The sequence below is a fragment of the Ailuropoda melanoleuca genome, chromosome 9 (genome assembly GCF_002007445.2).
Source record: "Ailuropoda melanoleuca isolate Jingjing chromosome 9, ASM200744v2, whole genome shotgun sequence".
Taxonomy (NCBI): Eukaryota; Metazoa; Chordata; class Mammalia; order Carnivora; family Ursidae; genus Ailuropoda; species Ailuropoda melanoleuca.
The window spans coordinates 48,627,293-48,643,237 of NC_048226.1; the positions used below are offsets into that span (position 1 = coordinate 48,627,293).

General features: G+C 36.1%; 1 protein-coding gene across 4 annotated transcripts in view; it reads right to left on the reverse strand.

Annotated features, from left to right (window-relative positions):
- PEX2 (peroxisomal biogenesis factor 2) overlaps positions 1-15,945 on the reverse strand; it is a 50,908-nt gene that overhangs the window by 2,061 nt on the left and 32,902 nt on the right. For 2 of the 4 annotated variants that reach the window (XR_004627826.1, XR_004627827.1), the window contains exon 4: positions 14,598-14,711. The gene's annotated coding sequence lies outside the window, so the exon portion shown is untranslated. Of the gene's footprint in view, positions 1-994; positions 14,712-15,945 lie in introns of those variants that run through there. The other 2 variants (XR_004627824.1, XR_004627825.1) reach the window with 1 other exon arrangement.

A 15,945-nucleotide genomic window follows, 5' to 3' on the forward strand; every position in this document is an offset into this window, starting at 1 on the left:
ACTGTGGCTATTGCATTTGAATTGCCACCTTTATCATTTTTACATTGTTACATATATTTGGTTCTGTTCTGGGCTTTCTTCTGTTGTGCTAACCTGTCTGACCATGACTTAATTGACTGTAGCCGTATACTGCCTTTCATTCCAGAAAGAGCATATACCCCTTGTTGCTCTTCTTCAGAATGGTACTGCCTATTCTCACATGTTTCTTGTTCCAGATGACCTTTAGAATAACTTAGTGAAGTTTAAACATAAATTATTTCAGTATATTTGGAAAAAAATGAAAACTCGATTCTTATTTTACATGTTACACCAATATTAATTCAAAATGAATTATAGAACTACACATAAGAACTAAAAACATAAGAGCTAGAAAACATGCTAGAAGAGAATATAAGAGAAAGTCTTTAGACAGGATACCCACATCATGAATCATAGAAGAAAAACATGATAAATTGGACATCAAAATTTGACTTGCTTATCAAAAGATGCAATTAAAGAAATGAATGAAAAGACAAGCCACAGACAGAGAGAAATACTTGTAAAACACATAACTGGCCAAAAATTTATATCCAGAATTTCTAGAGAACTCTCATAATTCAATATTAAAAAGACAAAAGAATAACAAAAAATGAGCATTTTAAAAAGATATAAATAATCAGTGAATACATGACAAAGTGTTCAACATCTTTGGCCATTAGGAAATTTAAATTAAATCTACAATTACATAGCACATCTTTAGAAATGCTAAAATTAAAAAGACTTGGGGGGATAAGTGGAAATCTCATATATTGCTAGTGGAACTTCAAAATCAGAGTCACTTTGGAAAATAGTTTGGTAGTTTCTTAATGAAAGTTAAACAGAGGGGCACCTGGGTGGCTCAGTCAGTTAAGTGTCTGCCTTTAGCTCAGGTCATGATCCCAGCATCCTGGGATCGAGCCTGGCATCGAGCCTCGCATTGGGCTCCCTGCTCACAGGGGAGTCTCCTTCTCCCTCTTCCTTTGCCCTTCTCCCTGCTCATACTCTCTCTCTCAAACAAATAAGTAAATAAAATCTTAAAAAAAAAATTTAAACAGAAAGTCCATACAAGGACTTATCCACTAATATTCACAGCAGCATTATTCATGATAGCCCAAAATTAAAATAACCCAAATGCCTGTTAGCTAGGAAATGGATAAACAAACTGTTGTCTATTTATACAATGGAATACTATTTAGGAATAAAACAAGAATGAACTACTGATAAATGCAACAATGTGGATACATTTCAGAATCATTATACTAAGCAAAAGGAGCTAGACACAAAATATTACATTGTATACCATTCTATTTACATGAAACTCTAGGAAAGAGAAAGCTGTAGCAAGTCCAGGAAGATGTGGAGAGAAGGAGGGGGTGACTGGAAGAGGGCATGGAGGAACTTTTGAAAGCTCCAAAGTTGGAATGTGGTGGTGGCTGCATTACTCTGCTTTTTCACCAAAAGTCATCAAGATGATGACTGAAACAGCTGAATTTTGTTTCATGTAGTTTACATTTTAGTTACAGGTCAATAAATTATGAAAGGTTTATTTTGGTATTTTGCACAAATTGACGAAAAGTTGAAATCTATAAATACATTACACAGATATAAGATATAGATAGATAGGTGATGATAGATAGATGATAGATAGATGTAAATATTTTATTGTTTTCTCCATAGAGAGAGGTCTATTCCTGGGTAGCTTCTATTTTGCTTATTATTTGATATAGACTTTATTTTCTGTCATATTTTAACTTATTAGGAACTGAATTTCAGTGGTGAAAAAGGACTTTTTCTTTTCTTTTTCTTTTTTCTTTCTTTTCTTTTTTTTTTTTTTTTTTACCAAGGAACTTAGATTGAAGTTAGTATGTAAGAAAGCTATTGAGTTCGTTATGTGACCAATTTAATGAAATCTCTTGCTAGTTCTAATGGTTTTTCAGGTAATTCTCTTGACTTTTTTTCCATGTGGATAAATCATATCATTTTAAGATTTAAAAAATTGCTCCTCTCTTTCCAGAATTGTAAGACCTCATTTCATTTTCTGATTGCATTACTTAGCATTTCCAGAAAGATGTTAAATACTAACAGTGAATTGAGTACCTTTGCTTTATTCTTAACTCTAAATGGAATTACTTTCTATTCCAACATTAAGCATGATGACAGTTATTATGATGACATAGATGTTTATATCAGGTTAAGAAACTATTCCTCAATTCCCTTTTGCTAAGCATTGTTTTGTTGTTGTTTTTTTTTTGTAACATGAATATATATTAAATTTCTCAATTGCCTTTAGATCATCTATCAAAATGATCTTTGATTTTGCTCTTTTGACCTATTAGGAGAATTAATTATATTGATTCTTAATATTATAGTTGAACTCTCTTTTTCCTATATTGCTTGGTTTATTTGCTATCAAATCATTTAGGATTTTATCTATTTTTAAAAGGCAGATAGTTTTATTTTTTGTCACTATCTTTTGTTAGGATTTGTTAATAGGGTAATTTCACTATTGCATTTTTTATTTATATTAATTTAAAAATTTCCCCTATTATTCTATGGAACATTTAAAAAGAATGGGATTTACCTTTTTCTTGAAAGTTTTGAATAATTTGATTATAAAACAGTGAATCACAAGGCTTTTGAAGAAAATTCTTTTATAGGATTTTAAATATCATGTTTATTGATCTATTTAGACTTTTTCTACTTTTTTTTTTTAATTTTTTTCCTTGACTCAGTTTTGGGATCTATATTCTCCATGAATATCATAAATTTCTCAAATTTTCAAAATTACTATTCAATTTTATTTATAACATTTCCATACACTTAAAAAATCTGTCCAATAACTTTGGTTGTATCAGATTTCTTTTTTCATAATTTTTTAAAATTTGTTCCCTCTCAATCTCATTCATTTTCTCTGTCTCACTCCCTCTGGGTCACCGATGAACCTCATCAGATGTTTTTTCTTTGATTAAAAAAAAAAGAGCTTTTGAATTTGTTAATTTTACTTTTTTTGTTTTCTGTTTTATTTCTACTTGTAAGAAATATACTCTTGTTAAGAGTATATTTCCCTCCAAATATATTTCTATGTGGCCTAAGATTTGGAGCAGAGGCTTTTAGCTCACCTTTTTAACTAAATAATGGAATCCTGATATTAATTTGGGCAGCAATATGTTTTGTCTGAAAACCACCTTCTTCACTCTCCTTTGTAGTTAGATGTGACCATGTCCCTAAACCTGGCTAACAAGAAACGTAAATGAAAGGCGGTGGGTGGGACTTTCAGATAGACTTCTTAAGGAAGGTACCTGTTGATTTTGCCTTCCCTACTTCCTCCTGCTGGAATTGTGGATTTGATGGCCAGACATCCAGTAGCCGCCTTGTGACTTTGAGACTGGAATCAATGTTCAAAGGATTATAAAGAAGGATAGCAGAAGGAAAGTGGGTCTTTAATGTCTTATGAGACCTTCAAACTGGCCTTGGAATGCTTACCTCTGAAATTTTTTCAAATGAGAGAGAAATATACTTGCCACTATTATACTGTTCTCACCAAGATCTATTCTCAACATGATAGCTTCATTTACTTTTTTTTTTTAAATGATTTTTTATTATATTATGTTAGTCACCATACAGTACATCTCCGTTCATTTACTTTTTTAAAGGAAAAATCAGATTATAGTTCCCTTTTGTCCTACTTCTTATCATTTGTCTTGCATTCTATGTTGTTGATTATTTATATTGGCTCTTTGTGGTTTAATAACTTTGTTAGTAATATCTTTGGCTATGCCTTAATTTTTGGTCCTTTTCTGTCATTTGGCTTGAAGTATAACTTATAAATTGCTTATTATAAAGTTTAATTGTTTGTTTCAATTCCCCGTTTACTAATACAGTTACTTTTATTGAATACTTATGATACGCACTATGCAAGGCACTTAGATGTTTTTTTCTTGCTTTAATCCTTAAAACAACCATAGATTTTGTCATAAATTATCAGAAATACTTTTATCACCATTTTGCAGATGTGAGAACTGAGGCTAAAAAGGGTGAAATGATTTGCCTAAGATAAAGCATCTGGTAAAAGGTGAAAAACATTTGAATCCAGCAATTGGATTTTTTGCTGCCTCAGAAAGCCCGAAACATATACACATTTTATGGGAAGTACTGTTTTATTACTATTTGGAATTATCATATGTTTGTGATATTTTGCTCAATAATTTTTTATCTTTTGTTTTGCTCAAATGTTCCCCTAATCTCTGTAAGGAGCTTCATTTCCTGAAAGCTTGTACTAATAGATATAGTCAGAGATTATCTGGAAGAGCAGGACTAGTCCTTTTTAGACCAGAACAGCTTGGAATAATAACGTGGTTGTCAGGATGCTTAGTATTTCATGTAGGAAAAACCAATGAGCCATTAAAGTCTTACAAAGTGAAATATAGGCAAAATACAAGTGGAAGTCTCTAATTATTGTCTAATTTGTGAGCCAGTAATTTAAGGTCAGTATTCACTAACCACTGAAAGTCTGTGTTCTTTTTCCTTCAGCATATGTGCCTCAGATAATGCAGCTAGTCTAGCTTCTTGGTTCCCCTCCTTTTTTAAGACTCCTTGTAACTCAATGGTATTCTCACACTCATACACTGAGTCCCTTGCTAGAACATTAAACTGGAGGTGCCATGAGGTCCCTGGCCTGAATTTAGTGAACTGAAAATGTAGTAAGAGTACATAAATAGGATAAAGAACACATAGAACCGATTCTTGGAGACTAAATTTTTACAAGCTTATTGTTTGGGCAAATAGGCACTTACTCACTAGACATTGGTGATTATGAATTTCTTCCAGGGACGAAGTAATAAACGCTGCCTTCATTTGTCAGTGATCTGCTTTGGGGACAGGGAACTGTTAACCTTGAAAGTGAATACACACTATTTACATTCTTACATAAATCTGATCAAGAATTATCAAGGAGGGGAAAAGTTTCAGCTCAACACATACAAAAAAAACCATATATAATGTCACTCTCAATCTCTGGCATCAACAGAATATTTTGCAAAATATTACTCATGTCATTCTGCTTTAGAGATCTCAGATGGCATCTTCTTTTGCACGTAATTTTGGTTTTGGAGGAAGGAGTCAGATAAGAAATAATTAGAAATAGAGAAGAAAACTGAACATTAAGATCGGTGTATGAAAATTATGAAAGATCAAGGTGACAAGAGAATATTTTAAGCAGATATAATTAATCTCACAGTATATTTCCCTAGATTTGGCTTGACATGCAGGTGTGACCCCAGAGTTAGAAAATTTTTATTTATCTGAAAAGATGATGTAATAGAAGGTATATAAACTACCCTATTTAAGATCAAAAGCATTTTGTTGTTGAAAGTGTTAAAAAAAGATCACCTTTCAGAGTTATTTTGCAATGGAATTGACCTAGAATGAAGTTTATGACTTCTGGAAAATTTAAATTGTTAGATTTCATGTTTTTAGTTTATGAAAGTTTCAAGTTTTGGTGACAGCCACATTGAAAATCAGTTCAGAAGACTGCTTTTTGCTCATGAGCAAAACAAAGAGAAAGATAACGCTATGACCTTCTCCTCATTCTCTTATGAGTAGGATGAAAGTGCAACTTTTCTTTGAAAGTAATTATCCTAAACCATAGCCTAAAAAGTTTTGAATTACATTTTAAAACATTAAATGAATACAAATGATTCCAGATTGAAAAGACAGTGTTTTTCTACAAGAAGAAAATAATCACTGTCAAAATGTCACCAGCATTCAATTCAAGCATCATATCATTAATGGTATTCCTAGACACGGTGCGGGGGGGGGGTACTATAAGTATAAGTAAGATATCCTTTCTATCTTTAAGGAATTTTCAGTGGGGGAGACACACAGAGCATATGTAAGTATAAATCAAAGCCGAAAAAATTCCCAGACTTCTTCACAGGTGCACCCCCTTCCATACCAACCCCGTCCCCTGCACACAAAAATTCATACCTTATAGGTTTTTATGTGGTGATATTCCTCAAGCCAAGAGTCCTTGGCTCTTATCCCCTCTGATACTATATATTTTCTAAGAAATTAAATTTTTAGGCCAATGAATCTCAAATTTACATCAAACACAGACTTCTCCCCTGGTCTTAGGTGTACCTTAAACAGAAGTTTCCCCATTCTGAAAGAATCTTCTCTCTTATACCTGATCTTCCAGTGTTCTGTCTTGGTGGATGGTACCACTACTCATTAGGCATAATCGCAAAACATTGACATCTTCCTCTCTCTCACCCACTATATCAAACCATCCCTAAGTCTAGATGATTTCATGATCTCAATATTTCTCAAATATGTACACTTCTTTTATCACTACCACAACCCTAGCTACCAATTCTCACCTGAGCTACAGTAGTTTTAAGAATGGTTAGTCTGCATCCTGTTCTGTCATCCTCTGATAATTTTCCAGATTACCACCAGAAAGTTCTTTACAAAACTGTGTCACCTCCCTGCATAAAACTCATCAGAGGTTTTCCATTTCTGTTAGAATTAGGACAAAATCTAGATGGACACTCCTTGTCACAAGAGATTCTTTCACATCATTCAGCCCTTGCTTTCTTCACTTTAACTCTCTTTCAGGTCCTTAAATAAGCCATCGTCACTCCCGTCATGAAGCTTTTTGCGTTCTCAGCCCCTCTACCTGTGATGTTTCTTCCCTCTTCATCCAATTAACTCCTAGTAGCCCCTCAGATCTCAGTTTCCCTGTCAATTCCTCAGCCAAGTTCATCCCAACTGTCCAAGAAAAACTAGTTATGCATTCTCACAAAACACTCTCCTTTCTTACAGAGCTTTTTTCTTAGTTCATGTCACTTTTTCCTTATATTTTGGGGTCATTATTTGATTAATATCTGTCTTCTCCATTAACCTGAGCTCCATGAGAGCAGAAACTCTCACAGGACAGAGCAGAGTGCCTGGTTCACTGGAGGTTTTCAATAAACTTTTGTTGAATGACTTGATGGGTGGAGGAATGGAGGAGTAGAGGGATGATCAAGATGAATTAAAAGTAGAGGGAGAACTGATTTAATTCTGAAAGTAGGATCAGGATAGGTTTCTTGACATGATGGCTTTTGAGTAAACCTAATAGAAAGTTCTTCTAAGCTAGGAGAAGAAAAGTTTTAAAAATAGTATAAAAGTATTTAGATGTTGGCATCATAAATTAGCCGGTATGGCCAGAGTAGGAATCTGTGAGGTATTATGTAAAAAGCATATGATGACATGCTAAAAATATTTTTGGTTGGCAGTGAGAAACCAATGAAAATTTGGAGGAGGGATGTGTCATTATCCGACCTATTGAAAGATGAGTTGAATTAGAAGAATGGACTAGAGAGTCAAGAGATCATAAAGAGAAAGACTAGTTGAGAGCCTACTCAGGAAAGAAAATGAATGTCCCAGCTAGGGCAATGGAATTGAAGTTGGAAAGAAGAAAAGGGCTAAACGCATTTCAGAGATGAGCAATATTGTGGGTGACCATATCAATGAGGGGAGAGGGATGTGATGAGGTTGAAGATGACTTTGACTTCTCTGACCTGTGTGAGTAAGTAGATTGGATACATGCATAGGACCATAGTGGAGAGGACCAGGATTAGAAAGAATAATCCTGGTGAGATAAGATCAGATTGGGAAAAAAAAAAAAAAGAAAATTGGATACACCACTATAACATTCTCAGAGATGATTGGCAGGTAATAATTGCAGTCCTGTCCTTAGATCCTGGCAAAGGAGTCCTTTCCCTGGGACCCACAACTGAGAGGTGTCTGGTTTGGATATGCTTGCCCTTGGCGAGGACTTCACAGCTCCAAGAGGGATGTGCCCTGGAGTCCACTGCCCATGAATAGATCAACTCTGGGTTCCTGAGACCCTTTCATGTCATGATAAAATAGCTCCAAGCCCACTTCTGGGATTGATGCAGCCCTCCTCATTGGGTCCATCCTCTGATGTACCTCCCTTAGGCCCAAGAGATGATCAAAGGTTGCAAGGATATGGTTGAATCCTTCACCTGAGGCATGGAGGTCCACATGCTTATACATGAGGCCCTATGTGGTATTGGATAGGGCCAGAAGGTAAAAAAGAAAAGGAGAGGGGACAAATCTAGAATGGTTACCCCCTTCTGTTATTCTGGAGAGGAATTCCCAGAAACATGAGAGGTTTAAATTTGAACCTGGCCTTCCAAGTTTTTATGGAGGAATACTTGTCAGGATAGAAGAATCAACTATACATATTTTTAGCAGTTTGTTAGATGGATTTATAATTTTAACATATTTAGAAAAATGGTATGTCAGCTTCCATTAGTACTCTTCAACCAAGCCCTGCAAAGGTTGAGAGAGCTTGCTTAAAGATTCAATATGGGGCATCTGTTAAGCTATCAGGACTGGAGATAGAGACTCAAGAGTAATCAGCTCAGAGATATTCACTGACACTGTATATATGGAAGAAGTCTCCTCTGGACCAGGCACAGACGGAGAGGTCATTATGGAGGATTGGATGTGGGACAGACAGAAAGAAAGGAGTCAGTGAAGGACTTAGCAGGAGCAGTCATAAATGTGGAATGCTGCTCATATGAGCAATCAGAAAGGTACAACACCGACATGAAAGCCAAGGGAGAGTTTCAAATATAGCAGGATTATTAATAGCATCTTTTTATAGAGAGGTCAAGCTGGATGAGAACTGAGAAGTGACCAATAGATTCTAAATGACCTTTTAAATAATTGTTGCAATGATATTTTATGGGCAGGCATAAGATCTTAAGGGATTAAGAAAGAAATGAGATAGAGGAAAGTGAATTTCATAAGTAATGAATATTTCCATGAAGTATTTAGTAGTGAAGGGAATAAAAGAAACAAATGGGGAAATTTTTATTAGAATAGGAGACAATCAGACTTGTAGCCAACAGTGTAGAAGACATGGAAGATGCGGGAAAATGTAGGTAATTGATGGAGCAAGGATAGACACTTGGGAAGTGGCAGTGTTCATAAAGTGGATTCAAGTGAGTGGCAGAGTTAGCCTAGAAAGTAGGGACTGCCATTATAAGTAAATTTGGAGAGAAGTAAGTGATAGAAATTAAGAGAATTTGTACCTGGTGATCTTCATTTTTTCTGTGATATACAGTATGGGTTGTATATAGGGATAAGAAAAGCAGAAACAATATGCAGTTATCAATGTAAAAAGAGTAGTAAGTTAACTAATTAAATGAATTAGTGAGCAGTATTGGTCTAGCAAAGGCTGACATATGTCCTGGTCATCAAATAATTCAGGTTTGGTGATGTCACTTTTTGACAACTTTATTCAGAAAGTCAGGGAATTCAAAAAGAGAAAGTAGATTTTTAGGGTTTGCCCATGTTTACTTATTTAACCACCTAATATTTATTGTTTTGCCTAATTAAAGACTTAGGAAAGCACGGAACCTTTATTGGGGAAATAATTATACAGTAGCATTAGTACAAAGTTAAGTAGTCAAAAAATGTTTGAATACTTGTGAATAAACAGTTGAAATTTTCATGAGGATCGGGGTGAGTAGGAAGGAAAGTAAAACCAGATTGTAAACAGATCAGGAACAACTGAACTGTCTCTGCAAAATCTGCATTGACCAACACAATGTCTAGCAGAGAATATATTTTATTTTATTATTATTATTTTTTTAACTTTGAAGTAGGTTCCACGCCTAGCATGGAGCCCCGTGTGGGGCTTGAACTCACAGCCATGAGATAAGACCTGAGCTGAGATCAAGAGTCAGACACTTAACCAACTGACCCACCCAGGTGCCCTGAGAACAGGTTTTAAATAACAACTTGATCAATAAGTTAACGAATGAGGTTGGTCTGATTAAAATTAATGAGTCTGATATAAATGATGATGAGAGTAGAGAGAAGTTTGACTGGGAAGACTGGATGGAATTACAGAGAAGCCTTGGTAGTAGTGCAGGATTGGCAGTGGAAACTCAACAGTAAGGGTTAGAGAGAAAGAATTTACAATTTAATATTTAAGACTAAAAGAGTCTAAAAATTGTAGGTACTAGAGTATGGCTGAATTAAAATTGAATAGGGGTAAAAACATGTTGGATTTCATCCAGGAACTGTGATATCTGAGTATTGGGCCAGTAGTCTACTGGTTTCAGGAATTCCAAGCGTGAAGGGGAACTCCCTGAAATTAAGTAAAATCATCATGATAAGAATAGGAATAGAAACATACACAAAAATTGGGAAGAAAAATTAAAGGATTCTGGACAAGCAAAGACTAACTGGCAACAAGAAAAGGTGGATTTTTACTGTATCTACTGGTTCTGAAATATTATAAATTTGGGGCAATGACCATTTTAATTCGAGAGTTACTGGAAAAGCTGATCATCTGAAGGAATCCAGTTTTCCTTTACAGTGGAGGAGCTGCGGCAGGCAGAATAGTGGTCTCCCAAAGATGCTCACATCCCAATCACCAGAACCTGTGCATATATTACCTTACAAGGCAAAAAGAACTTTGCAGATGTGATTAAGTTTAAGGATCATAAAATAGGGAAATTATCTTGGATTATCTCCATGGACCCGATCTAATTATATGAGGTCTTGAAGGTGAAACATTTTCCAGTTGTGGTCCAAGATGACGGCATGGGAAGACCCCACATCCTGTTGCTGGTTCTGGGAAGTAAGAGGCCACGTGCAAAGACTGCAGACAAAGACCTTCTCTAGGAGCTAATGTACCTGTCAGCTACAGCCAGCAAGGAAGCAAAGATCTCAGTCTTGCAAACTGTGTAACACTGACGTCCGTCCAGATCTACGTAAGCAAGACACAGATTCTCCCTAGAGTCTCAAGATAAGAACACAGCCTGCCAGCACTTCATGTTGTCCCAGTGAGACCCATGCTGGACTTCAGACCTATGGAACTGTGAGATAATATATTTATGTCATCTAAGCCACTAAGCTTGTGGTCATTTGTTGCAACAGCAGTAAAAAATAAACACGGGCTCCATTACAGGAATAAATTGAGACTTTAAGTAATTTTCTGACAGAAGAATGGGCATTTTAGAAAAAAATATTGAAAATATTTAGGAGGATTTTGATAAAAGACTTCTCAGATTTCCAAAAATGTGTGGATAATTTACTTTTTAAGTGCCATCCACTCTTTGATAAAGTTACTTGGGGGTAAAAGATCTCAAATTATATGCGTTAAAATAGAAATTAAGTAATATGTCAAAAGTGAAATGTCAGTTTGACAATTAGTTCTAAAAAAGGTTTATAATCTATTAATACTATCAAAGTTTAGCTTATTATTTTACTTATTATTAGTACTATCAAACCCCACCACAAACCATTACTTTTTATAAAGAAAACCTTTTTTGTAAAAATAAAATGGGCTAATTTCCATTGTTACGGAAGATTAACAAAATAAAAAATGGTTGATTTCTTGGCTTCCAGTTTACTATTTACATCTTAAAATGGTCTAGAAAGGATTTAGTCTTAGCTCAGAGTTTAGTCCAGCTCATACACCAGTTTTGAAAATTTCTCAAGAAAAAAGGAAGGCGAAAACCAAAAATGTCTCTTTGTACCTTTCATGGTTTCACGGCAAAGACAAATTTCAATCCATCCATTTCCATTCTAGTCCTACATGCCCCACTGGTCTGGGAAAATTGTTCCTGACAGAAGGATGAAAACAAATGAGAACTTGCCTGTGTTTTGCTGATGTCCAGGAGAGATCTTTCCCAGAATTTCCTTTTGGCAAAAGCAGACCTTTCGATTTACATAAAAGTGACTGTGTTTTTCCTTTCACTTGTACCCTTTTGATTTACATTCTTCCTTATTGACTCACTTCTTCCTGGCATGTTAAAAATCACTCCTCAGATTCTAGAATGACTGTGAGTCCTTTTTGGCTCTTCTTCAGGACGTGCTTCTTCATGACCACACTCATTCTAATCTCAGCTGTTTTACCCCCTATGACTGGCCTGAAGAATGGGGCTCATTTGGGGGTGCTCCCTGTGGACCTATTCTCTTCACATGTTGGGGAAGTAAAACATATTTATGGCACAAGACCCTGTATGGTATTTGAGTGCCTAAAATATTTCAAAAAAGCATTATTTTTGTAAAAGAGATCAAATGTAGTAAAGTCTTAGCCTACTAGATAGTAAAGTCATTTTTTAAGAAGAACAGATAAGGATGGTTTCAGGAAGACAACAAACAAATCCATTTTTAAATGTCGACTGTACATTTAAACGGATAAAGGAAAGCAGAAAGGAATAATTAAAGGCCCATAGGTTTGGGGACTAGATAAAACTACCCTAGGTATGAATACAAGTTCTGTAACAGATTTGCTCCGTGGCCTTGGACTTCATATTTACCCTTTATTTTTGCTGTTGTCCCCATCTGTAAATGAGGATGGTGACACCTACCCTACAAGGCACTTGTTGTAAGGATCAAAGCACAGTAAGTCCTGACACATTGAACAACTGCTTGTCATCTTGTATGCTTGTTGAGAGTGAGAACTGTTTCTTCTCACTTTGTTTTTCCCATGTTAAATACAGCAGCATCTGGTAGACAAGCAAAAGATATACCTTGAATGACTGAAGAAGGCAGCAGTGTGAATAATCTAGAATAACAGGTCATTGGAATGAGTGTATTCCTGGTAGGAGAAGCTTACTTGTGGCTTTTCATAGAATGAGATTTACATGATTCATGGATAGCCAATACCTGCAATTAGAATGTATTCCATGGGAACACACAAGTTGAGCAGAAAGCCACCCAAGACCTTGCTGAGCAATTAAGGGGCAACTGGCCTGGGACTAACAACCCTTATAAAAATAAATAGAAGTCAATACAATGCCAGTCCCTTTATACTCATTCCTTCTTTCTTTCTTTCTTTCTTTCTTTTTTTTTTTTTTTAACACTAGAATCAATGGATCTAGGCTGTTATTCATTTTGTATTATATTGCCTTAGGAGTTTATCTTACACCATGGAATCTTCTTTTGGCATATTGAAATACAGTGAATATATTTGATAGGGTAGTTTGGAAATTTAGTGGGTCTTGATTTTTTTTTTTTTCCTGTGAAGCCTCTGATTCTAGAGTCTGGAAAAGCCTAAATGCTCGACTTGAACAAACTTAATTGAAATGTGGCTTCAATTTTTACTGTCTAGCTCTGACAGTTCTTAAACAGGCTATTAACTTATTTGGAACCCTGGTGTGAGAACATCTTTGAGCTGAAACTTGGAGATCTTTTACTAAATAAAGATGGTAACTCAAAGAATGAGACAACATTATCACTGATCAGGAAAAGATTTATCTTGAAAATAATATTATGGGTTATTACTAGTATTTTTAATGTACTTTTTATAGCCAATATGGCTTGCTATGGATTGCATTCAACCAAAAATGCCTCATAAATATTTTAAGGTCTTATGCTTTAAGGACAGTCAATCCAATTTAAATAAAGCACATGTTTTAAAGTGGCATATTTAAAATTTCAGCTACAAAAGATCTTCTTTTAGCCTTAGAATGGGATCATGCTTTCTTTAGTGAAGCTAATTGAACCAGAGAATGAATATGAATCACTCTTAATTTTATTAATCTATTTATATTGCTGCTCTGTCTGAATCATCAAAATATGATGACTTTTAAGAAAGTCTGCTGTTTTGCTCTTCTCTGTTTTGCAATAGTTTAATAAATTCACATTATATATTACTTGGGAGTGCCTAGTATGAGTGGGAAAAGTAATTAAAGACTTGTGATAGCAAACATTTTTTGTGCCTGATAACATAAACCCAATGGTTTTAAGTGATTTAACAAAAGATTTCATGTTATTTTGTAGTAATAAATACAATGAAAAAGAGAATCAGATTAATCTTAAAAGGAAAACGAACAAATTTGTTTATCTCTAATTAAATTGATTCATTAGCTATGTTATTATAACTAGCCCACTAGGAAAGCATTGTTAAATAATTAAATACAGAGTCACTCAATATTATCATACTGCATTGTTTTAATCAGGGTGTCAACTCCAAAAATGTGGGTAGATGACAATGGGTTAAGGACCCAGGACATAGAAAGCTGACAGGATTTAAGGGGCAGAAATGGTGGAAAAGCAAGGAAGTAAGTAATGAAGAGATGATTCAGTGGTGAAGGCAGAGCTGGTGTTCAGGAACCAAGTGCAGAATTTTGACAAAATAGAGGGAAAGGGATGAGAGGAAGGCTGAAATTTAATATTAAAAGAAAATGTGCCTTGGAGATTGACAGACATTGGTTCAAATCTTTGTTCCACTGACTGCTTACAGCAAGATCTCAGTAATGCCAGAACTTGTTTTCTTGTTTGCAAAATGGAGTTAATAATGTTTGCCTCTTATGGTTATTTCATGTTTACCCACCATTAGGCATTAACTTTGGACTGATCTCTCTTCTCCAGGAACTTATATTTTACTAGATGAGAATGTGTACACAACTAGTAACAATACAGTGTGATGCAGGCAGTGCGTATGCAAGGTCCTCTGACAACAGAAAGATGGGAGGAAAGAACTCGGCTTGGATAGGTGGGGGGAAACTGCACAGAGAAGGAGACACTTAACATTTATGTACCATTATTGATTATCCAAGGTTGGCACCTGTCTTAGTCTGTTTGCGCGGTCACCATACTGTAGGCGGCTTCAGCAACACAAACACGTTTTCTTACAGTTCTGGAGGCTGGAAGTCCTAGAGTAGAGTGCCAGCACGGTTAGGTTCTGGTGAGAGCTCTCTTCCTGGCTCGAAGACTGCTGCCTTCCCCCTGTGAGGTCATGTGGTCTTTCCCTCGGGTGGGCTGGCCTGTGTGCTGAGAGAGCTCCCTGGCGTCCCTTCCATTTTGTATAAGGCCACAGTCTTACCCAATTAGGACCCCACCCTTATGACCTCATTTAACCTTATTTGCTTCCTAAAATCCTTATCTTCGTTGGGGATTAGGGCTTCAATATATGAATTGGACAGTGGGGGGAGAGCCAGTTCAGTCCACAGCAGCACCTAGTTAGAGGTAGGTACCAAGGCTGTGAAGACTAAGGGACAATGGATACAGAGTCCACAGAGGCTGAGCAAAAAGAATACAAAGCTGAGGGGCGCCTGGGTGGCACAGCGGTTAAGCATCTGCCTTCGGCTCAGGGCGTGATCCCGGCGTTAAGGGATCAAGCCCCACATCAGGCTCCTCCGCTATGAGCCTGCTTCTTCCTCTCCCGCTCCCCCTGCTTGTGTTCCCTCTCTCACTGGCTGTCTCTATCTCTGTCGAATAAATAAATAAAAATCTTAAAAAAAAAAAAAGAATACAAAGCTGAGACGAGTACTCTAGCCCACCACAACGCTTCAGCAGAAGAACAATTCTTCCCAATCAGGTGACAATTTTTCCTCAGACTAGGAACAGTTGCATATTCCCAATTTTTAGGGCAAAAGACAGTCTCTAAGTGTGGTTGTCTGAGGCTTTGTGGTGTAGCTCAGTGGGAGCGCATGGCAGAAGAAATGATGCTGATCTAGAAACAGATGATAGAGAAATGAGAAGCACTGCTGTCTCATGCATCTTTGATTTTTCCGTGGGGCCTGATTCACTGGCAGATGCTCAATATCAGTTTAATTAACTTGACAGGAAAATCCAAAATATTTTTAAAAACTTGTGTTTTTGGTCCAAAGATGACAGAGAGTATCTTTTTTTTCAGAAAAATAAAATTAAAGTGCTGCTTAATATTCCAGAAAAGGTGAGGTATTTGTTAAAATATCTAAGTTACATATTCCACAGAAGCTCACAAATGCTGAACTCAGTGAAGAGTGGGTGCAAATAGAGTGCTGGGATATAAATTTCATTTCCACCTTCTTTTCCCTGCCTAAGAGGACTGCACTGTGCAGCCTTCCTTAAGTTCGACTGGACACATGACCGAGGGCTGGCCCATGAAATGTGGGTGGATGTGAT